General features: G+C 39.1%; 1 protein-coding gene across 12 annotated transcripts in view; it reads left to right on the top strand.

The window, feature by feature from the left end:
- PLCB4 (phospholipase C beta 4) overlaps positions 1-25384 on the top strand; it is a 422433-nt gene that overhangs the window by 218474 nt on the left and 178575 nt on the right. The window lies entirely within an intron of this gene.

Raw genomic sequence — 25384 nt, 5'->3', positions numbered from 1 at the left:
TGGGTAGAGTTAGCCAAGTGAAGGAGGAGGTGGAGGCTGTAGGAGTATTCTGTTTGGATGGTACACCATATACAGCATTGATCATCGTAGCTGGGGAATGTGTGTGAGTTTGGGGTGGATGATACAGGTATGACGTGTGAGCCAGATTATGTAAGTCTTTGTTAAACCATGTTATTAAATGAATTTTCATTTCATAGATGGTAGAGAGCCATTTAAGGGTTTTAATCAGGTGACATGATAAAAGTTGCATTTTTAGCATAGTTAGGCTTCTGTGCAGAGAATGGTGGAAAGGGCAAGTCAGAAGACGGTGTATAGAGAAAAACTAGGAGACCTTGCTACAGCTTAGAAAAGGGAGTGATGGAGACTCAGCCTGGGGCATAAAAAGGGGGCCAGCTCCAGGGAGGTCCGAGGGGTAGAATTGGTGGGAGAGACTTCATAATTGATGGAGTGGACAACCGAGAAGAGTGAGAGGACACAGTTGCATTTATAGTATTTTTTAAAGCTTAAAAGTGTGAATTTCACAGTTTCTGCTTTGCTTGAGCAGAAACTCAAGCATTTGATTGTTCTCACTGCTTCATTTTTCTATAGAAAGAGAAAGGCAAGTTCAGTGTCAGAGGAATGATGTGCATAGTTCTCTGTGCACTGCTGGCCCGTTTGGCTTTCCTTTACAATGCCGTAGGTCCTTGAGTTCATATTACTCCTGGCACATTCTTTCAGTAAACTTTGTATGCATGCAGTCTCTAAGGAATGGCAGTGCTGATTCCTCTAATTTGCCATCAGAAAGAGAATGAAATGCACCGGCAAGGTGAAAGGGATTCTGTGAATCTTCTCCAGCATCATGGATGCTACACTCCTTAAGTGTAAAGACTGAACTTGTTTTTTACCTCCAAATAATCAGATTTGGATTTTATTCTATTTTTATGCACGTAAACATGTTTGAAATTGTGTGCTTATATGAACCTTGATGTGTTTATTTGGGAACAACAAACTTATTTCCAGCAACCTTGGGCAATGCATTTTTATAGTGGAGAATTCTATCCTTAAACATCCCATGACATTCAAGAAACACAGCATTTGTCCTATGAAAGCCATGCCTTGTGCTTTTGCTCCACGCTTTGTTTCTGGAATACTCAGACAATAGAATCTAATCCTTTTGAGGGCTTCTCTCCTGGCTGATAGGTTTTATCTGTTTCTCCAGTATGAAAATAATTGTATCACATAAATGTCCTTCATTAACTGTCTTGCTCTTTCTGTACAATCCGGTTTGCAAATGGTAAATTCCCTACCTGTGTAAAGTTTTAAAACTCTGTGCTAATTACCTGTTTCTATTCCTCCTTCCCCATTTTAGCTTTGTCATATTTGTTCATCCATGTGTGAGAAAGATAGAACCATGCTCACTGTGCTTAAATTTTTTTCTAGTTTGGAACTCTTTGAATGTAATGCTCTTTTAGAATTGTACCATACTGGGTAATACTGATGTCAACCACATGGACAATGATTTATGATATTCCTTATGATACAGCATTACCTGGGCAGGGGGCAGGAAGGAAGCAGGTGGTATATTATAAAACGGGACCCTATTCATATGAGAATAAAATAAAGCAGAAAAAATAGAAGAACAAAAGAAAGATTGCTGTTTATGGAGTGCTTACTTGGTCCAAGTAAAGTGCTCATGGTTTTCCGTACATTATCTTATGTGATCTTCCCAAGAGGTTAGCAATGATAAGCTTGTTTCTTCCAGAGTTGAAAGTAAGGTTGGAAAATTTATCTAACCGCCTTTGTCCAATGCTGTTACAAGGAAAGGATAGAAATGATTTTGGACCTGATGTTTCCATCTCAAAGTTTATGCTTTTAACCAATACACTGTAATTTAGGAGACACTTGGGACTAGCAGAGGGGAGGGCACAATAGGGGAGGCGGGGGAGAGGAAGAAGGGAAGGAAGAAGAAGGGGAAGATACTGCATAGGTTGGCTAGATGCTTTTAATAAAGAGAGCCACGAATATGTAATGGCTCATGTGCAGTACATGTGCTGTTTTGCTCATCTAGCAGAACGAAGCAGGTGAAGCAGTTGGCGGGGCTGCTGTGTGTTTCTAGTTATTCAGGGATGGAAGCTGATGAGAGCTCTGACATCTTTAATATCTAGCTTCCAAGTTCCCCCAGGGGATACTGTCCACTTAGAAGAGGCAAATTGCAGAGAAGAATGAATGTGTGTGGGAGGATTTTATGAGCATGCCTAGGTGTGATACCCATCGCTGCCACTCTCATTCCACAGACCAGGGCTATCTACACAGCCCTAGCTTACTGCAAGGGAGGCAGGTAAATGTAGTTGTGTATGGCCCCCAAAAGAGGAGGAATACATGGATTTTGCTGATCTTTCAGCAGTAGGTCCCAAGTCCCTATTAGAATCACACCTCTATATACGTATTTGTATCTTTCATTCTCTATGTTGTGTGAGGGAAGGATCATTTGTCTCATTTTACAAAACAAAGAATTGAGATTGAGGTTGTTGCCCAAGGTCATGTGGCTATCAATTGGTAGAGCCCAAACTCCAGCATGGCTCGGTTTCAATTCTGGGCCTCATTCTTTCTTCCCATCTTACTACACACATTATTCCTGCCACTAGCTCACTGGCCACAGTTGAAGTCCTCTGATAAGGAGCAATCCAAGAAAATAAGATCCCCATCCCAATTCTGTGCTACTCAATATATGAACCCGTAGCATGGAAATCACAAGGTGACTTGACTTGTTAGAAATGTGCACCTTAGTCCTTACCCCAGACCTGCTGAGTAGGACCACTCATTTTAACAGGCTCATGATCAGGATGGAGGGTAAAGCCTGAGAAGCCATGGACCCAGCTTCTATAATCCAACTTCTCAACTGGATCCCATCATGTGACTGTCCTCTTTCTTCCACACATGGGAAGGGATAGATCACTCTGTTAGTCACGGGATGTAACCAGTTGAGTAAAGCTTCAGCCTTTATGCGGCGTAAACATGTTTAACCTAGAAAGGACTACTTAGCAACATAATATTGAATGACCGCTCAGCCCAGTTTTTGAAAAGCGTGAGCTGTTTCCATAGATAAGCCAGACAGGCCTGAACAAAACAGAAGAAAAGAGAACTTCGCTGTTCTGGTTGGTGAACAACAATTTGATTTTTCTAAAAAGAGCCACTTACTTTCTTTTCCTGAGCTATACAAGAGTACTGAGTTCTGGGTCTCAACCCCAGCAGTTTCCCTGCTGTGGTTTATAGTTAGGGCAAAAACAGATGAAAGACGGACACTATGAAACCATCTGCCCTCTGATTCCAAATTTCCCACAGTGGTCCAATTACTAGGGTATCAATGGTTAACTTTGCACTGTAGTTACAAAAAGGGCCACTGCTGGTTAGATTGTTAATAGTTGATGAGGGTCAGGGGAGGCCCTTTGCTGGGGTGAGTGAGACCAGTTCTCTAAACGGTCTTAGGATACTTATTTTCTTTAGGACACCATTCACTGCAGAGGGGGAAGGAAGGAAGGAAGGTAGGGAAATGGTCCCTGTCAAGGGCCCCATATGCTATGTGGACAGCCTGCCTGTGTAGAAGGCGCACAGGCCAGGCACCACTGTTTTGAAACAATAAAATAAAACTATTTTCCGAGAGTTCTTTTCTGTTCATGATTTTCCTCTGTGTATGTGATTTTTTTTCCCTTAAAATAAACAAATCAGGAACAGTACCACTGTTCTAGCATAGACCCGCATGATTGCCTTAGAAGGTAACTTTATGCTATTTTTATTCAATTAAATCTCACAAGACACTCGGAGCAAATGTTTCCATCTTGTTTTCTTGGTGATCTGGACACTGAGAACAGAAAAACTTGCTTAAGGTCAGGGCAAGCAGAATTCCAGCTGGAGGCAATCTCCTGGTTACAACCATACTTCTCAACTCAGGGTAGGTAGGAGGGGTGGCTTGTGAACCCTAAGAGTCATACTTGTCAGTGCTGTTCTCCTGTCTACTTAGAATTCTGTGAGTCAAGGAAGGTGTTTGCCATTCCTAGGCCAGTGTATTTTATTGCAGTCAAATTGAAAATCAGTTGGTATTGATATTCCATTGGCAAGATTTCCAGGCAGGGTTTGATTTATGAGAACTGAATCGTACATGAGGGTGTACATTGCTTACACAGGACACCCAGAAACTGAGTTATTCAAAGTTTGCAAGTACTTTTACTTGAGATAAGCACAGTAACTATATTTATAAAGTTCCAAAATGGCATGCTAGGAAATGTTTGAGCAAAGGTGTTTGCTTACTAATTCATCCATGGTTATTCGAACAGGCTTTCCCATAACATTTATGACTCCCTTTAATGGCATGCTGTGCTTGTTATTGGGCACTATCCTCAGTTCTCTGCATGCACTTACCTATATCATAACAGGAACTTAACAGGTAGATACTGATGCCTGCATCATGCAGCTTGAGGAGATACATAGGCTCTCCCAGCTAGCAGAGAGGAGGAGGGGGGTTCCATTATCATCTAATGTGATCATTGCAATGGGTTTTCTTTCCTTTTTTTTTTTTTAAAGATTTTATTTATTTATTCATGAGACACACACACACACACACACACACACACACACACACACAGAGAGAGACAGAGACACAGGCAGAGGGAGAAGCAGGCTCCATGCAGGGAGCCTGACATGGAACTCGATCCTGGGTCTCCACGGTCATGCCCCAGGCTGAAGGTGCTTAACCGCTGAGCCACCTGGGCTGCCCTGCTATGGGTTTTTTTATTGACAACTGACATGCAAAATGAACCTCATCCATATGTGCATGACTGTAGTCTCAGGCAAGGACTGTTCATTCGCTCATTCATTCCTTTTCATTTGTTTAACAAGCACATATTAAGAACTTACCGTGTTCCAGGAGAACACAAAGAAAGATTCATAGGCCCTGCCCTATGGAGTTCTCCATCTAGTTAAAAGTTTTATTGTAATGTCTTTCTTGGTGGTTGCATGTTAACACAGATGAGTTGCATGCTGGGCAGCTTCAGGTAGGCAAGATGGTGGATAACTTTTTTTTTCTTTTCTTTTTTTTTTATTTATTTATTTATGATAGTCACAGAGAGAGAGAGGCAGAGACACAGGCAGAGGGAGAAGCAGGCTCCAAGCACTGGGAGCCCGATGTGGGATTCGATCCTGGGTCTCCAGGATCGCGCCCTGGGCCAAAGGCAGGCGCTAAACCGCTGCGCCACCCAGGGATCCCAGATGGTGGATAACTTTATGGAACTGTGGGCACCAAAATTTGGGTTTGGCATCTGGCAAGACAGTGGGAAAATCTATCTCTAAGGACAGATTATAAAATAAAACCTAAAACTAAATACTTTGCTTACTAATTTATTCTTTTTCCTCTTTGTTTCCTCTTTATTCCTTTATCTGTAAATATTGAGTGGTTCTACATGTGAGACGTTGTATGGGGTATACAAAGATGAATTTCTTTCCCTGTGTGTCTTAACATTTCTTCAGGCTTAGATATGAGGTTGAAATGATTCTAGTGCTAGATGGAGAGGTTCATTGCCTGAGAGGATTGCATATAAAGGGCTGTGGGTTGAAGGGAAGAGAGAATGTGAGAGCATCTGGAGGAGGAAATGACATTTGAGCCAGACTTCGATAGATAGGATTGTAAGATGGAGAGATAGATGGACATGGCTTCACTTGAGACAGAATAATGGGAAGACAGTACAGAGAGGAGTGACTAGCAAGCAATTAAGCTAAAGTGGAGATAGGAAAGCTACGTCAGAGATCTCAGTAGGTGTCTTACTTGGCAGCTTCCAAGAGCTCATCATCAGGTTAAAAATCTCCTAGGGAGGTTGAAGTATTTTTTAAAAGTGCAGGTTAGATGTGATCATTAAAAAATTTAATATATAAGGGACTCCTGGGTGGTTCAGTGGTTGAGTGTCTGCCTTTGGCTCAGGTCATGATCCTGGGGTCCTGGGATCCCACATTGGGCTCCCTCAGGGAGCCTGCTTCTCCTTCTGCCTATGTCTCTGTATCTCTGGTGAATAAGCAAATAAAACTTAAAAAAAATTAATATATAAAATTATAAGAAGAAAAAACTTGGCAAGAAACCTTCACCGAACTGAAATCAACTAACACTCGAGTATTTTTTTTAAGTTTTTTGCATTTCGCTTGTATGCATCTTTTTGAATAGTTGAAATCATGTATTACATTCTACTGTTTTGTTTAAAATGCCAGCATTTACCCATGTTATTAAAAGCTCTTTGAAACTGTAACCTCTTATGGCCTTGTATGGTTCCGTTGTGTGGCTTTGTCATAGTTGACTTTACCTCACCCTATTGTTGGAGATTTAGGGTGTTCCATGTTTTCCACTACAAATAGACTGGCTGTTGGCTAGCTGGCCCCTTTTGTATTTTGCAGATGGCAAAGCCAAGATACTTATAATAGGCTGAGATGGCAACTGACTTGTTTGGTTGCTAGGAGCCAGAAGGAACCAAGAAACTCACAGACACAAAAATCAGCCCTCTGACTAGAAGAGGGGACTGTGGAGTTTCTGAGGATAAAGATTAATTAACCATTAGGGCATTTACCCTGAAAGGTTTGGTCTGAGTGGGCCCCCAAGAAGGAGAATCAATGACTTTCAGGCCCAGGGCCATTTGGTTACTCCCATTTCCCAGGGGAAATTGGACCAAAACATTGGCTCTATACATTGGATTCCCAGGTTGGGACAAGGAGACAGGAAGACCTGTCAAAAGGCGTGTATGTTCTGCTCCCTTCTTTGACCTGAAAGATGGAATACACTGGTGTGATGTGGAGGGCAAGGAGAGAGGTGAGATGCTGCCCTAATTTCAGTAGATTTCTCATCCCGTTAGTTGGGGTCAAGAAGCAGAAAAGCATTCTCCTCAGGAATCAAAAGGAGAAGAAAACTCATGCATACTTTGTTTGGATTTTTAATGTTACCAAATATCCGTGTTTTTGACTTGTTAGTTGTATACTACGAGTCTGGCCTGCTCTTCATTGGCTCTTCTTAGCTTTGGCCCCAACTTCCCTCATGAAAGTTCACTCTAAGAGAAAATCATTGAACTGGTGGGAGACATAAGTCCTCATGGAGCATGCTTCAGAGCATGCTCTGAAGCATCTGAGCAGATGGGGGTATATCAGAAATGTGGTTCTATAGGCTGGATATATGTTCATATTAACAGGGCCTGAAGCCCTGCTCGTGTTACGGTTTGGCAAAGGGAGGAGACAGGAAGGAGACTGTTAGCTTAAGGCAAAGAAACATCTGTTCCATGAGATCCCCCCCCCCCAAAAAAGAAAGAAAAACAAAAGGTATACCACATTTTACATAATAGATACGCTTTGAAGGTTTCTTTGGAATTTCCCATCTTAAATCATGCTTCACTTTTTTAGAAACTTCACTTTTTTAAAGAACCATTCTATTAATTTTTTGAGAGAAGAGAGAATTCTCCACTCTGAGATAAGGCAGTCTTCATTCAGACATTGGCTTCATCATAGGACAGCTCTGTGACTTTGAGCAAATGACTTAATTGCCCCAGACCTTAGTTTTCGTATTCATAAAGCAGACACAATAGTAGCACCTATCCCACAGAGTATTGATATGGATGAGAAGTGAGAAGATTTTAGAACACGGCAGGAAATGAAATGTGACTGTTAATAATCTGTGGATTATTCAAGTGATATTCTGCATGTAAAAGAAAAAATTTGAAACAGTATTTTTCTGGCTATGAGTCAGGTCTGTAGGCTAGGCACATTAGGACAGCGAAAACAATTCATGGTATATTAGGTTGGAATGATAGAATGAAAACACACTCCAGCCTGGGAGAGTCAAAGTAAGGCAACTGAAGCATGAAGCTAAGTAGATCTCTAAACTGAACTCTAAAATGTTTTGCTTTTATGTTTACCACAAAATATCTTATTACCTAAGTTCACTCAAAAAGTGTAGGTTCTTATACTTAAAATGATAATCTCTGTGTAGTTGGAAATGTGGGGCTGATTTTGTAAAATTAAATTGACAATGAGTTAAATTTAGGGTCCCCAAGAAAACTTTTGTCATTAGATGGCTAATACTCCTTATTTAGCTTAATTGGAAATAAAAGTATTGAAGCATTAAACACTCAAATTTCAGTAAATATTATATAACTACTTGAGTTATCTGGGTGCCAGTTTACAAATATCAGCCATTTGAGATAAATACAAGTAAAATATACAGCTAAATATCGTCAATGGCTATTATACAGTCCCTGCTATAAAATACACCCAGATGCCCTGACTTGGAGCCTTCATGATTATTATTTATCACATAATTTTTGCCTTATTTATTCCTGTGAATAGAATGGGAGCCATAAATCAGAATAACTGGGGAGAACGCAAGGCCTGACATCAAAGGGGATGTGGAGTAAGGTGTAGACTCACACTTTGTTATCACATTGCATAACAGAGTCCTTTCTTTGCTCATTCTACTCTCCCTCCTCCTCTAAGAGTCTCTAATTGCCTAATAAAATACCAGTCACTGCTAGGTACGGAGTTTGGAGAAGCAGGTGGCAGAGATTCGAAGATAAGATAAAAACCTCTCTGTCAAGTTGTCCACAGTCAAGTGGACAGATTTGTGCTCCTAATAATTACTGTCTTCCAGCAAAGTGATATTGTAGTTTTAAGTCCTTGCTTTAAATAGTTGTAGGTAGCTGACTTGGGTTTTATTATTCTCCCATACTCACACCTGGGATTGTTTTTGCTAGTTTCTGTTTGCTCTCTTTTTTTCTGAATTCTCTTAATTCTTCCCTAGATCTTCTTAATCCTTTTTAATAGCAGTGTTTACATAACATAACCAGAATGTGCACTTAGCACAAGAGCCATATAGAGAACTCTCAACCCACTCATCCTTGTTTGGCAGGTGTAGCAGTTAGCATTTGCCATGTAACAAACCACTTCAGAACTTTGTGGATTTACAGAACAGTTGTGTGAGTTTTCACAATTCTGTATATTCCTTTGGGGATTTTACAAGTCTGGACTGGCTCAGCTGGGACTAGATGATCTAGGATGGCCTTGATCTTGTGTTTAGGGTCTCAGCCAGGATAACTGGTTTGATGGAGACTTCTCTCCATGTGGCCTCTCCTCTTCCAGCAGGCTTTCTCAGTCTTTTAACATGGTAGTCTCAGAGTTCCAAAGAGAAACAAGAAAGAAAGCCCCAATTTACAAGTGCTGTACATGGTTTTCCATGTGTCTTATATGTGACAAAGCCAAGTCACAGGCCAAACCCAGATCCAAGATCCATGTAGAAAAATCATCTCCACCTCCTGATGGGAGAAACTACAGGGTCACATTGCCAAGGGGCATGATATAGGGAGGGGAAGACATCATTGACCAGTTTTTGCAAATAGTCTGTGGTTCCTGGAGAAGGAGTAGCATATGTTTTAGCCCCAAGAGGTCACACCTCATCTTTGGTCAGAGGCCATTGGCTGGAAATAGTCATGTGGCCCCATACTGGGGATGAAAAGTAAAACCTTTTGTGCAATTAGGTGTTACATTGTCTCAAATGAGAGTTAAACCTTACTTTATTTACTCAATAAAAATCCATTCAAGCCTTTGAGAGTCCTCATAATCACGTACACCAAGAATTTCCATCTTTAGGCTTTCAGGGATTGGAGGTCTTCTAATGATAGGGATTTGAGGGAAGGCAGAAGGTTGTATGAAGTGGTTTTTCTTTTTAGAAGCAAAATGATGGGTAGAGGTCATCTTTCCTGTCTCTAGATTCCTGTAAAATATTTTGCTGCTTCTGTGGAATTATCTACCTACCTCTTTCAGCTGGATTGGGTTTCTAAGTGTGGGGCCTATGCCTTACCTACTATTAAATTCTAGATTGTGTCTAGTCAATCAGGGGCACAGTAAAATAACTAACAGATATTCCCTTGGGGAAGAGGCAGAAGGATATATTTAACCCCAGTGCACTTGTTTATTCCTTTTGTGTTGTAATTGTTAATTTCCCATTTAATTGTTTACTCTCTTAGAGTCTCCAACATAGAGTCACCAACATATCAGACCAGCCTGTGTATGGATCCCTCTGTTAATTTCATTACAGAAAAGTCAGAAGAGGGAGGCATTTATTCATTGTACACAAGTACATATTGAACACCAGCTTTGTGTCACACGTATTTTATATGACATAAATACAGCAGAGAAGATATGTAAAGTTTCTCCTTGCTGGAGGGGTATGGAAAGCAAAATATATAAAATAATAGATATCAGATGTTGATGTATCTTATGTAGAAAAATAGAACAGGCAAAGGGAGAGCTCCAGGTGGTGGGAGAGGTGATAATGCTGTTTGATAAATGAGTGGCCAGGAGGGGTCTCTCAAGTATGGTGACATGTGGGCAGTGATCTGCATGTAGAGAGCCATGCAGATACTCATGCAGGGAAGAGCTCTATATGCAAAGGATAGAGAGCCAAAGGCTTTCAGAATTATATGGGGTTGGGGAGAGGTATGGGAGAGAGGGACAATGTACATCTCTATCCTATGACCTTTTTTCTCCCTTTCCTCCAACATTAAACAGATTTTTTTTTACCTTGATCCCTATGTGAAAAATCTACTTTCAAGGTTGACTCTGTGATAGCAAACCATCAGTATCTATGAAAATGTATATAATGATATTTGGACATGTGTGAAAATACTTCCTTCTACCAGAAATAAATAGATCAGGGACAAATAGAGTATATCTTTTGGGATAAATTATAGTCAATTAGTCAATTTATGAGGTAAAATCCTGTTAGCAATGAGTCCAAAATTTATGTATTACCTTTATTATAATTTAGATTCTCAAAAAGGTGGGTTTTTTTGACCAAGTCTAAATACTCTACTTACGTAATTTTAGTAAAACCCAACTTAACTGTAGGTTATAGATAAAAATAAGCAATTATTTAACTTAAAACAGCCTTTTGTCATATGGCTGCACATGGGACAATGCAGAAGAGTGAGCCTTGACTTTCTGTGTGGTAAAAGCAATCAGCATGAAGATATTGTATTTTTCACAAACTCATTTTCTATTTAAAAAAAAACATGAAGCACAAAGAGTTACTGTATAAATGTGGGAGGAATATTTTAAAATTTGTTAGAAAAGTAACAATGAATGTAAACAATATAGAAATTTTAGAGTTTTTAAAAATATAATCAATTCCTAATGGCATTTTTTTAACCAAGCTAAACAAACCTTATTATGAACACATTCATTTCTTTCCAGGGTAATTTGGTTATAGTTGAGTTATTGGTTTCATGTGACTAATTTGACTATTTTCAAAGAAAAAACTGAATAATCATGTTTACTTGCAATGGCCCTTAGTATGTAAAGCCTGATCCTCATCCCCTTTATATAACATAGTTCTCCTAGTCCTAGAATTCAAAAAAAATCTAGGGGTTGGCAGAGGCTAGAATGCTCTGCAGCTGCTAATAGGATCAATGTCTATTAAGAAATAGTTCCTTAAATAATGTATAGAAAGCTGCACTATTCCAAGAGCCTTCTACATATGTCATCTCTTCTCCCATGGGAAACTCCTTCAGAATGAAATCCTAGGCATTTCCATCTTCAAACAAGGAAACTCTTTAAAGAGCGATTTGTGGGATTCTCCTCTGGTTTCATGGTAATTGCTTGAATCAGGTCTTAAAATTAGTCCTTTACACTCTGAATGCACTCTAGTCCACTAGACTGAGCCCATGTGTCTCACGATTGTCAGCTGTCCTGTGTAGGTATATATATGGATGTCTATTTAAAAGTAGGCTGGGGGCATCTGGGGGGTGTCTCGGTGGTTGAGTGTCTGCCTTTGGCTCAGGTTATGATCTTGGGGTACTGGGATCAAGCCCTGCATCGGGCTCCCCACAGGGAGCCTGCTTCTCCCTCTCCCTCTGCCTATGTCTCTGCCTTTCTGTGTCTCTCATGAATAAATAAATACAATTTTAAATAATCTAAAAAAATAGGCTGGAGTTTAGGGCTCCCCCACCCCTATTTACTATGCACTTCTTGGATGCAGATGCCTTCAGATGAATTTAATAATCAAGAAGGCTGAAAATATAACTAACCTATAAAACTGTTGGGTGTATATCTCCCTCACATTTTTAAAAGATTTTGCAGAGGTGAGTCCTTATTTAGTGTATTGGGAGGCTGTTACAGTTATGACAGACAAGACTAAAGGTAGCGTTTAGGGAAGATTCTTTGGCTTCTGATTTTGCATCCTTAGCATCCATTTCTGCAGGCTTAAAGCCTTTGTGTTCATTGCCTAAGAGTGGTTGAGAACCAACATTTCATTATTTTGACCAAGATAGGAAATGCCAGTTCTACAGCCAATCACTTGAACTTTGGAATATGATATACTACTTTGCAGAGAGCTGGAGAGGAGGATACCTTGAAGTACTACATCTACTTTAAAACACAGACACAAATGCAGTGGGAGCAAGTCTTTAAGGCCAGGCCAAAGAGGTCATCCTGAGTCATGACTTTACAAAGAGAGGATTCGAATCAACTGTTAAAATCTTCAGGAATAGCAGAAGGGAGGACCTGAGGTCTACTGAGAAGGTATCTTCGTGAGCCATCAGCATCTGTGTATAGACTCTCCATCCCTAGGATGTATATGGTCATGTAACCAGGAATGCTTCTGCGACGTCTTCCTGGTCACAGAGATATGGGCCAAGTGATGCCTTCAGTCTTTTGCCTATGAGTCAAAGAATGACTCCTATTTAGGGGGTAACTGGTGACATTGGGTACTCTGTGAATTCCAGGTAGTGCTTTTCACTCACCAGGGAGCATCATCATTTTCCAACATGTTTGTTATCAATGAAGATTTTATTTCCAAAAAACCCTGACAGTAATTTCACACACTGCCAAAGACCAAGCTTCCGCTGTCTGATTATGTCAGATCAACCTTATGCCTTACCCTGAAATGTAGGAGCCAGAGAACTTACGATAGCAGATTCACCTGACTCAGGTATAGACACAGCAGACTTTTCACTGTTTAATCATCATGTGCTCATAGATGAAAAGATTAGGAGACAGAAGGGGGTTGTGAAGATAACTCAAGTTATCGTTGGCACTTGAATTAGAATTTGTCTTAAAAATATCAGCTTACTTCAATAAATACTACGCAGACCTTAACTGTGTTGGTAGCTGATTCCTTTGTGAAATGACAGTGCCAATGCACAGCTTTTGATAAGCTGCTTCACAGTTTGAGAATATATTTAGTCTTTAGGAGCTAATATGTAACGATGCTATTTTCTTGATTTTATTTTTATGAACCACAGTTTTATATCGCACTGTTTATCTGATTTGAAATGGTTGTAATATTTGGAGAACGTTAATATTGAGCCATGCCAAAATCCTAATAAACTTAGTTTTGGACTAATATTGCAGGCTCATGTGGGATTTTTGTATGCTAAAATAGTTTTTAATATTACAGAAATGCAATAGCGACCTTTCCATAAAACCTTAATAAAATTACTTTGTGACATAAACTGCAGCAGAGACGAGTACTTTCTGGAATGAGAGTATGCACGACTTATCTGCATTTCATGGTTTATCTTATATCTCATTTCTTCCGATCCCTTGTGTTTTTCTTTCCCTTAAGCCAAACAGTAATTTGAATAATTTAAACTAGAGAACAGACACAGAATTTTCGAAGAGCTGTTTTCCCTCTGCACCAGTGTCATTTAACTGCCACTGACGTGCCAGTTGTCTTGATAATTCTCATAGTCTCTATGCTGTTCTAAAGAAGTTAACAGGATAGAAAATACCATATGTTTCAGGTATTTAACATTGAAAATACGGTTTGAGGGTGGCACGTAGCAGCTGCTTGGCAGCAAAGCAGTATACAATGGCTTATGACAAGTGTTGAGTAAGAATACCATATCCAGTTTATAAAATTAAAGTGATGGATGTTTGGCAAACAAACTGCAACTTCCCAAAATTTACATGTTGGCTGGTATCCTGAAGTTGACATTCTTTGTTTCCCAGAGACTGGCATACAAATGACCAAAAGTGACCAAAATCTGAAACCCATAACTTTGAATTTTTTCTGTTTTGTTCTGGCTTAGGGTGGAAAAAAATCTTAATAAATGTAGTCAGCATGAATCATTGTTTTCTAAACTGCTTTCTGTGGTCTTTTTGATGGCTTGACTCTCGCAAGACTCTTTCAAGTTCACAAATCAAAGACAATATGATGACTGTTTAAGGAGTAGAAAGTTGTGCTTTTTATTAGTTGCAAGACTATTTGCAAATACAGTACAAACCTGGACAAATGTTTCCCAAACAGTGAATCATTCTGCATCTGTTTATTTTATTTTATTTTATTTTATTTTATTTTATTTTATTTTATTTTATTTTATTTTTATTTTTATTTTTTTGAGATTCTTTTTAAGGACTTTATTCATGTATTCATGAGAGACATAAGACAGAGCGGCAGAGACACAAGCAGAGGGAGAAGCAGGCTCCATGCAGGGAGCCCGATGTGGGACACGATTCTGGAACTCCAGGATTATGCCCTGGCCAAAGGGGAGGCGCTCAACCACCGAGCTACCCAGGCGTCCCTGCATCTGTTTATTACTTGAAATTTTTTATAAGATTTTTTAAAGCAAACTCTATACCTAACCTGGGGCTTGAACTGACAACCCTGAGATCAAGAGTCACATGCTCCACTGACTGAGCCAGCCAGGTGCCCTGAATTTTAATTAATATTCCTGCACAGGATAAACATCAAAAAAGTTTTTCACTGCATTCTTGCAGTTGAGAGAATGTTTAGACTACTTTGGGTCAGAGGGATCTGGAAAGAGGCTGATAAGATCTAGAGATGGATGAACCCTCCTCTATTTTCTGAAAAGTCATTAGAGGGCCATTTATTCCCATCTCAGCCAATATGACAATCCTTTTATAACTTCGGAGAACAGAGGAACATCTCTGTCCTTCAGTGATGAGAAGCAACTACTGAAATCGAAAAATTCACAATTTTCATTTTTAAATAATTTTCCTGTTGTTGATTTGAAGTCTACATTCTGAAGATCACTAATCTTTGGTATGCAGTTTTTTCTCTGAATGAACACAAAATGTCTATATTATTCCCTCTTCTGTATGAGTGAGTTTCAATATGTGAAACTGTCAGAATGGGGATGGCATGGGTATTGGACCAGTAGCTCAAGGGTATTGTTCTTTCCCAGCTCCACCAGGAGGGCTGTGGGGACTCCAACCAGTTCACCAGTTCTTGCCTTCTCTTCCCACTCAGTTATAAGAAGAGGTCAGATCAACTCTGAAATCCCCAGAAACTTCTTTAGTTAATTGTTGCTTAAATGGTGTGACTTCTGTCATCAGCTGTCTGTTTTGTTGATATGCTTCTTAAGATTGTGGCACAGAGTTTACAAAATACTGTAAAGCGATGTGGGATCTTAGAGAGTTTGCTGAGATAGTTCCATTCCTTCATCAATCTCTTGTCTTCCCCAAGACCGCAGTTGGGTATAAACAAGAACCTCTTTACCATTAGTTCATTCCATTACCATAGTTCATGAAAGTTCAGATGGTTTTCATATAAAAAAGCCAGTTTTTATTTTAATTCCAGTTCTTTAATATACAGTGTTATGTTTCAGATGTACAAAGTAGTGATTCAGCAATTCCCTATATCACTTGGTGCTCATCACGATGAGTACCCTCCTTGATCCCCATCACCTGTTTCCCCCATACTCCCATGCACCTCCCCTCTGGTCACCATCAATTTGTTCTCTATAGTTAAGAGTCTGTTTCTTGGTTTGTCTCTCTCCATTTTTCCACTTTTGCTCATCTGTTTTGTTTCTTAAGTTCCACAGATGAGTGAAATCATGTATTTGTCCTTTTCTGACTGACTTATTTTGCTTAGCATTATACTCTGTAGCTCCACCTATGTCATTGCAAAAGGCAAGATTTCATTCTTTCTTGTGGCTGAGTAATGTTCCATTGTATATCTATACCACATCGTCTTTATCCACTCATCAATGGATAGACTCAAGCTGCTTCCCTATTGTAAAAAATGCTTTTGTAAACATAGGGGTACATATATCCTTTTGAATTAGTGTTTTTGTATTCTTTGCATAAATACCCAGTAGTGCAATTACTGGATTGTAAGGTAGTACTGTTTTTAACTGTTTTCCACAGGGGCTGCACCAGTTTCCATTCTTAACAACTGTGCATGAGGGTTCCTTTTTCTCCTCAGCCTCACCAATACCTGTTGTTTCTTAAACCAATTTTAAAAAACTTAGTTCTGTATTTATTTTTATTTTTTCTAAATCTCCATGAAGATTTTTGTGTTGATTACTTTTACATGCATCTTGATAGTTGACCGATTCTTCCAAGCAATCACTTAATAGCAGTGAGCTCAGTTGGAACATACATGTACATCTGCAGTGCTGGGAGCATGGGTAGAGATGTCTTAGGAGGCAGTTGAACATGAGTGGAATTCTGGAGAGGAGACATGAATGGTGATACCATAGGATCGCCATAGGAGGGAGAATGGAAGCAAACAAAGATGGAGGACAAAAAGAAGGAATAGGTCCATGTGAGAAAAGGGTCAGCTGGGTATAGGGTGAAAGTAGGAGTTAAATTCTGGAGAAGTTCAGAAACAAACATCAGGAGCAAGATAAGGATATTGAATTTAAAGACTTAAGGGCCTAGCTTCTCAAAAAGTCATTTTGAACAGAATATTTAAGGTCCATCGAAAGATAAATGGATAAAGATGTGGTTTATGTATACAATGGAATATTCCTCAGCCATTAGAAATGACAAATACCCACCATTTGCTTCAACGTGGATGGAACTGGAGGGTATTATGCTGAGTGAAATAAGTCAATCGGAGAAGGACAAACATTATATGGTCTCATTCATTTGGGGAATATAAATAATAGTGAAAGGGAATAGAAGGGAAGGGAGAAGAAATGGGTAGGAAATATAAGAAAGGGAGACAGAACATGAAGACTCCTAATTCTGGGAAACGAACTAGGGGTGGTGGAAGGGGAGGAGGGCGGGGGGTGGGGGTGAATGGGTGACAGGCACTGAGGGGGGCACTTGACGGGATGAGCACTGGGTGTTATTCTGTATGTTGGCAAATTGAACACCAATAAAAAATAAATTTATTATTAAAAAAAGAATATTTGAGATAGATTCCATATTTTAAAATATTTATAGTGAATTGATAGGAAATGGTGATAAGGAGTACAGCTTATTTTTATGATTTTATTTTTTGTAAGATTTTATTTATTCATGAGAGACACACAGAGAGAGAGAGAGAGAGAAAGAAAGAGAGAGGCAGAGACATAGGCAGAGGGAGAAGCAGGCTCCCTGTGGGGAGCCTGATGTGAGACTCAATCCTGGGATCATGCTCAGAGCCAAAGGCAGAGGCTCAACCACTGAGCCACCTAGGCGTCCCTGATTTAAAGAAAATTGGCCATGGGAGCATGTGACTTAGATGGCCAAAATATGCCTTAATGATAAGCTTTCCTGTTTTTAAAACTTCAGTAGATGTTTTGTCCACAAAATCTGATTTAACTCATTCATGTGATGGCCATAATTGAATCCTATTTCCTTTTCTGTTTTACCTCAAGGGTTGGTTTCAGTTAGAGCAGAGGAAAAATAGAAATCTGTATCATGCCTTGTGCTTTCATCAGAATTAAATATAAGAAGCCACATTAATTTTGTTAAAATGTCCATCACACGTATTTCAAAATAACATTGTAGGCCAATGAACGCCATGGGCTAAGTGGTTAGATCCTGAAGTTTTGATAAAACTGAGTTTTCTCTATCACACTTACAAGACTCTAAAAACAGAGCTAAGAATTAGAGTGACCCTTGTAGAGTGAAAATTATGAAAGCATTTAAAAACAAATTAAAGGAACTTGAAATTAGTTTTCTTTTGAATACTATAAAATACCTCCTGATTTGGAAGTTGGGGTAAGCAGGATCTCTGTTGGGTGAGTTAGCAGTGAGAAATTGGATATGGAGAGTAATTCAGGCATTTCCTAAGAAGGCAGTCCTTATTTGTGGTTGAACTACTTTTTATTAAAACAGCTTGAATACAATCCTAAGAAAAAACAGATTTCTCTCATTTTCATTGGAGGCCCTATTTTTGTACTGTTTCACTGAGTTTTTAACAAGATTTATTTATTTATTTATGAGAGACACACAGAGAGAGGCAGAGACACAGGCAGAGGTAGAAGCAGGCTTCCTCCAGGGAGCCTCATGCAAGACTCAGTCCCAGGACCCCAGGATCATGACCTGAGCCAAAGGCAGATGCTCAACCACTGAGCCACCGAAGCATCCCTGTTTTACTGAATTTAAAGAACTTTCATCATAAGGACGGAGGTCAGACAGAGTTTAAAATCAAAAGACTTAAGTGCTAGTTCTTACCATAATTTGAGGGAGTCTAAACTTTCTGAGCCTGCTTTCCACATTTTGCAATTGAGTTATGATTTTCTACTTAAAGAGAGTTTGTGAAAATACTTGGTAAAATGTAACTATCACATAGATGTCAGGTGCCCTTACTGTGAGAGCCATGTGCTCTGTGGCATTAGCTCCTGGCACCTGTGTTCAGAGCTGAGTGGTTAACAGGAGCCATGTTCATTCCTCATCCCTTCTGGAAGTCTCCTTCTCTCTCTTAATGAGAATGTCATTTTCCTAGTTCCCTGGGTCAGGCCATTGACTTCTTCCTGGTGTCTTTAAAACTTGCCTGCAATCTTGTAGCATTTTAAAATATGCTGGGTCAAACTTTACCCCTCAAGATACAAAATAATTGATTGCAGACACAAGGACCCAGGCAATTTTCAGCAATTTTTCTTGTTAGTACTGACACCGGCCTGGGGATCCAAGGGTTTGTCTAACAAAGGGGCCGGGAATTTCATTCAAGAAGCTCTGTTTTTGCTCTTTTTCCCAGCCTGTTGATATGGCTTGAATTAGAAATTGGAGACATTTGCTAAAATAAAATACGACATGAACCCTTGGGAATTGTTTCACATCCGACTTCTCTGACCTCTGATATCCATCCTTCCCAATGCCTCCGGGCTGTGTGAGAGTGAGGGATGTTTTTCAGTTTCTATATAAGCCATGGAAGCAAACACATTTTTTAAATAATCCAGTAAAAGCACACATCATATGAAAGGAACAATTATTTGAAGGCTTTTGACCTTACCAGAATTGGGCAAGCATTTGTTGAAAGTCTGCTTTGCTACTGAAGAGCTGTTGTAGAAATGTCACCGTGTCATTACCTTGTCAGCTGCTCTTCAATACACAATAGGAACCCATTGTTTTTAATCTTCCTTGGAGCCATCTGAATGTGGCTTTAATTTTAAGAAATAAAATATATTTCAGGAAGGGCATATAGGGTTTTTAAATAACATCTACATTTATTTGAAGCCCAAATAATGTTTAATCAAACCAACTAGAGCTAGAAGGGATCAGAAAAATGACTATTTTGGCCTCTGATTTTTACAGACTAGGAAACTAAGGCTCCTAGAGCTTAAGGGTCTTTCTCAAGGACACCACAGCTAGTTGGGACAGAGCTGGGATTGGAATCCAGGTCATCTATCTCCTATTGGACTCCCCCTTCCATTCCAGCAGACTGTACAGATCCTATTAGTTTAATATTCATTGTGGAAACAATGCAATATATAATTAAAGTCAGACCAATTCTTTTTTTTTTTTTTAGGATGTGGCCAAATTACTTAACCATAAAACTTGGATCATTATAATTCACTTTTCTAATGTCCATTGTAAGATCTCTTTCAAAGAGTATGAACATCGGTGCTGGTATTTCTTAGGCAAATGACAGTGAAACATGAAATGTTCAGTTGCCTGCCGGTCTATCAGACAAAGCCAAAGACAGTGTATGTTCTAGTATGTACATCTAGTTTTTTTGTTTTTTTAGTTTGTTTTTTTTTAGTAATCTCTACACTCATTGTAGGGCTCAAACTCACAACCCTGAGATCAAGAATGGCATGCTCTACTGACTGAGCCAGCCAGGCACCCCATAGTGTATACACCTAGTTTTTATGTATCCTCACTGACATAAGCCAATGCCCAGTAAATTCTCTGCCTTGTTGGAGGTAATGGTTAATTATAATGCAACATCTTGAAAAAATAAACAAAAAACCCCTGAAAAGATAACATTTCTTTCACAAATGAAATGAGGTTAAATATTTTGCTGCTTATCCCTTTCAGAGAAATGGTATAAAAGTTGCAAAAAAAACAAGGAAGAAAGGTTTGTGGATTTTTTTAAAGCATTTGCACAAATGGAAAAAAATATCAACCTTGTAAAACCTTAAATTCCAAGTCACTTTTTCCTCGCTATCTCGACAATTTCAATCTCTATCTTTAGTTTAGACATTTCAAGAATGGAGATGGAACAATTTTGAACATGTAAGGAGATCGTTAAATTTATGTGAGATTTGAGTTTATTTAGACTGCATCTCTTTTGTCAGGTTGTGTGGTACCACTGTGTGTATAAACATATTAAAAGTGTTAAATGTGGATACCTTTTAGCTCAAAACCTAAGGAAAAATATTTTCTCCTTTTATGGTCTGGACTCAGTTCCAATATGCGGTCTTATACTTTATCCTCTTCTTATGATTCCTGTGTAATAATAGCAAAGACCTATTTATAAATTTGCTTGGAGAACACTTAAATATCAGGAATCTTGATTAAATTTAAGAGTCGTTGTCTCTGTGTGTTTATTTTAATAAGAAAATCGTTTTTAAAATAAAGGATTTCTCAAGCCCTTGAATTTGTGCCTGCTCCTAGTCCAAAGCAGTTACCCTGTTTTTGTGAAGTCCTTTCTTGCAGTCATCAGACTTATCCCATACATATGCCTGAGGCAACATTCAGTTAGATTATTCAAGCAAAGATAAAATAAAAATTTTTCCTTTGAAATATTCAGATAATTAAGGCAAAATCAAGCATCTGAAGATCACTTTCTCTCTTGACATGTGTGATTCATATTGGTGATGCTTTGCCTGATAATTGTGGTAGAGCCAGTCCCAGGGAAAATGAAGGACAAAGTATGGAGGGCTGGGCAACTTAGGAGCTTTCCAGTAGGTCTGCTCTAAAGAGGCAGTCCCTATGGAAAAGAAAACCACACACTCCATGAGGACATGCCTAGGGTATGTTCCCACCTTTGAGGACCCACGTGCCAATCTGAGTCATCCTCAAGGGGATTCCATAGTCAGAAGTCTGAGCTTAAGGGCTGGACCCAGCATGATGGGGATTGGGATGTACAGTTAGCCAAGAAGTGATTCATAGGACAAACCTACTACAGAACCAGATGAGGAGTGGAGACTCATTCTATAGGCTGAGTTCCAGCCAGGCACCAAGGAGTGCAGGGACCAGGAAGGCAGCAGGGTGTGAGTTGGGGAACAGGAACCTGGGAACAGCATTTAAGGATCTTTAAGGAAAGGGCAAGTGCACACAGAAATGGTACTGATGTGCATTTGGGTGACAAGAGAAGAGTTCATTGTCCTTGGCTATTTTTTGGCTTGGTTGGAAGCTCCTCCAAAGAGCATTCATTCATTCTTCCTATATTTACTGAGTGCCCACTATAGATGGTCCCCAACTTAGGATTTTTCTACTTTACAGTGGTATCAAAGTGATATGCATTTAGTAGAAACTGTACTACAAATTTTGAATTTTGCTCTTTTCCTGGGCTAGTGCTATGCAAATAATGCTTTTTTGTTCTGCTGGGTAGTGGCATGAGCCACAGCTCCCAGGCAACCATGCAATCATGGGGTAAACAACCAATACACTCAGAACCATTCTGTCCCATACAAATGTTCTATTTTTCACTTTTAATACAGTGCTCAATAAATCACATGAGATATTCAACACTTTGTTCTCAAATAGGCTTTATGTTAGATGGTTTTGCCTGACTGTAGGGTAATATTAAGTGTTCTGGGCATGTTTAAGGTAGGCTGGACTAAGCTGTGATGTTCAGTAGATTGAGTATATTAAATGCATTTTCCACTTATGATATTTTCAACTTAGGGTGGGTTTATAAGTCAAAGGAGATCTGTAATGGCCAACAAAACTAGCCTTCCCAGAGTTCCTCCTATAGAGGAGATACAGATAAACAGCAATGCTTACAACCTAGCAGGGTGAGCTCTACAAAGGTCTGAAGTACAGAGTGTTAAAGTGAAGATACAGGAGTGGTATCTAAAGTTTCTCTTGCTGATACCTAGAGGATAAGCAGAACTAACCAAGTTTAAAAGGAATGGATAAGGAAGAGAAGAATGCAAAATGCTCCGTGTATTTGGGACGGTAAGTCAAATCGAATAAATCCAGAGAGGAATGCAAATGGCAAAGTAATATTTTTTGAGCATCTTTTGAGATGCTGCTGCTTTTCACTGCCATTTAGGGCATGTTTCTTCTAGAACCTTCATGTTTTAATGTGATCTTTCTCCTCAGCAGTTTTGTTTAATGGCAGCTTCTTAAAGATTGAGTTTGCTGGGTGAATCTTTATTTCCTCAATTTGTTTCTGAGTTCTTAGGAGAAATATTAACATTCATAGTTATCAGGGACCATAAAAGTCTGGGCCGGAAGTAGGAAGTGCTAAAAGTTACTTGGTAAGTGACTGCATTGTCTACATTGTAGATTAAATAGCTAGTATGTTGGGTTTTTGGTTCTGTCACCCTTTGTTTGCTTTCTTCAAGTCACATGTCACCCTTCACTGGTTTCTTCAGCCTTAACCCTTAAGGATAAAGCTTGAAAGAACTGGTTGAGGAAATCATCCATTTGCTTGGGGCCACCTTGGTATCTACTCTTGATCATGGTAGGGAGTAAGTATCAGGACACAGAATTTCCATATCCTTGATTTTCCATAGCCTTCCTGAAACAAGTGCACATTCTAGACAAATGGACTGTCTTTATTTCACACCTGAGCTTTAGTCCCAAGTGCCTAGCAGATCCCCGTAAGCTAGTCCAGGCCATAGATGAAGATCAAAAGATCCTTTTCCTTCCTTTTTTTTAAAAAAAAATTCTTTTACCTTTTTCTTTTGAGGAAGACTTGATCCAAAGCTATTATTCTCAAACTTTACCTGACATCAGAATCACCCAGCCTGCTGGACACACCATGGAGTTATGGGTCTCACCCCAGTTGCTGATTCAGAGGTCTGGCTGTGGAGCCTGAATTGTTGCATTCGTGATAAATTCCCAGATGATGTTTACTGTTTTACTGTCTAGGTACCACACTTTGAGAACCACTGATCTAAGGCAAGCCCACGCAACCTAAGCCTTTTCTTGTCTTTCCCCTGTGCTCCTGCCTTGAGTCCCCAAACGACTTGAGTCTCCCCACATTGGTTATCCAGATATTATCAACAGTAGCTCAAAGAATGTTCTAGTTAAGAAGAAACTAAGATTGAGAAAGAGGTCAGTCCAAGACCCCATACACATAGTCCTCATGCTGGAACCCTTGGGCTCTCCAAGGACAAAGCTAAAGGCTGCAATCTTTGCATAATCAGAAACACCCTGAAACAAGATCCAAGAGAGACCATGAATTATATAATTTATGTTTGAGCTCCATCTTTATGTACTTAATGTACTTATTCTGTCATGTTGCCATTTTGTTTTCTATTCCTCAGACCTTATCAGAGCTCTTATTGTGGGAATGAGAAGGGCTGAACTCTCTCCAAACATTTTTGTGTGTGGCTAATAACTTGCTACTAAGGGAAAAGTTGTTTCTGTGCTGTAAAACTATACATACCACCATATATTCTGGCCTTGAAAATAGTGATGGTTCTTCCACTTACGAGAGAGGGAGAGGAAAAAAAAAAAAAAAAGCCCAGTCCTTCTTTACAAGTATTTCAGGTTTGCCTGTTTGTTTTCTCAGGACTGTTAGAATTTTCAAGGCAGATGAGATTAAATCTATTTATCTTACATACTCAGTAGTAATAAAACAACTTTTGCTGTTTGCTGTAACCCCTTAGTAAAAATAGGTACTCTATTTCAGAGATACAGAAGAAGTAAAATGCTTTTACTTTGCAGAATTTTTATAATATGAAAAAAGTCCTGCTAAAATAGATTTGTTGTTACATGAAATTAATTTACATGTCCCCTTTTCCAGGTTTCTACCACACACTATGTATTTTCACATTCTAAAAGTCAATTTATCTTACATCCTACTGAACAAAAAATTGTTTTTAGAAGTCATGTCTGTAACCCACGACTATAAAATCATTAATATGCAAATTATATCTTTGGTTTCTGAAAGATCAAAGTACTGGTAACCCAGGGATTCACACCAAACATTTAGGACTAGGACACCTCAGAGGACATTGTAAGTAGATAGGCCCCCACTTCTCTCAGCTTCTTCCACCAGTATTGCTCCCTAAAGCTGGGTGTCTGCTGGAGTTCTTCAGTGGAAATTAACTCTGGGAAGAGGTGAGTAGCAAGACATCATCAAGTCAGAGACCCCCAGTCATAGACAAATACCTTTTCTTCTGATTTTTTAAAAAGACGTTATATATTTGAGACAGAGCATGAGCATGAGCAAAGGATGGAGGGAGAGGGAGAAGCAGACTCCCCACTGAGCAGGGAGCCCAATGAAGGACTCCGATCCCAGGACCCCAGGATCATGACCTGAGGCAAAACCAGGAGTCAGAAGCTTAACCAACTGAGCCACCCAGGCATCAGATAGACAACGACTTTTAATACAGCTTCAGCACTCACTGGATTTAAGAGGCTCTTGGGAAGCTGGCACATGAATTCAGATGCCCTTTCCAAGACACTTATTATATGCAAAAAACCAATATCCAAAGAATCTTTTGAAACATCCAGTTCTTTTCTTGGAAAACTATATTCTTCATCATATTCTGATTTCTTTGCAAATTGGTCATTACATACTGTATTATATGTCAGTAATTATTCATTATATTCAAATTAAGCTGGTCCTAAATATCTCTGATAATCAAGCATCTTCTGGATGTTTTGTATATATATATTTAGCTTATATACACATTTTTTAATAAGAAAAAGATTAGCAAAACATAAACCAAAATGCAAGTAGTAGCTATACCTCAGTGATAGAATTTGAGGTGATATTTTAATACTTTCTGTGTGTTTTAAAATACTTATAGTGACTGTAATTTATATATTCAGGAATATATATTTTTATCATGTAAATCAATTTTTAAATAATGTCCACATTTTCCACCAGAACTCCTGGCAAGAGTAGAGGAGGAAGAAACTAATAAAACTAAAATGTTCTCCTTTTCAAGATTTAAAATCTTGACTGTACATGAGGAGACTTCACCCACGAGGATTATATAGCATGATAATGTCTTTGTCCACAGATTTTGTATGCCTTTACGTAGGAAAAATCTTACTGGTAGAATTACTAGATCAGAGT

Source organism: Canis lupus, chromosome 24, assembly GCF_003254725.2.
Source record: "Canis lupus dingo isolate Sandy chromosome 24, ASM325472v2, whole genome shotgun sequence".
NCBI lineage: Eukaryota > Metazoa > Chordata > Mammalia > Carnivora > Canidae > Canis > Canis lupus.
The sequence above is the reverse complement of the archived record's forward strand: the minus strand, read 5'-3'. Positions and strand labels throughout refer to the sequence as shown.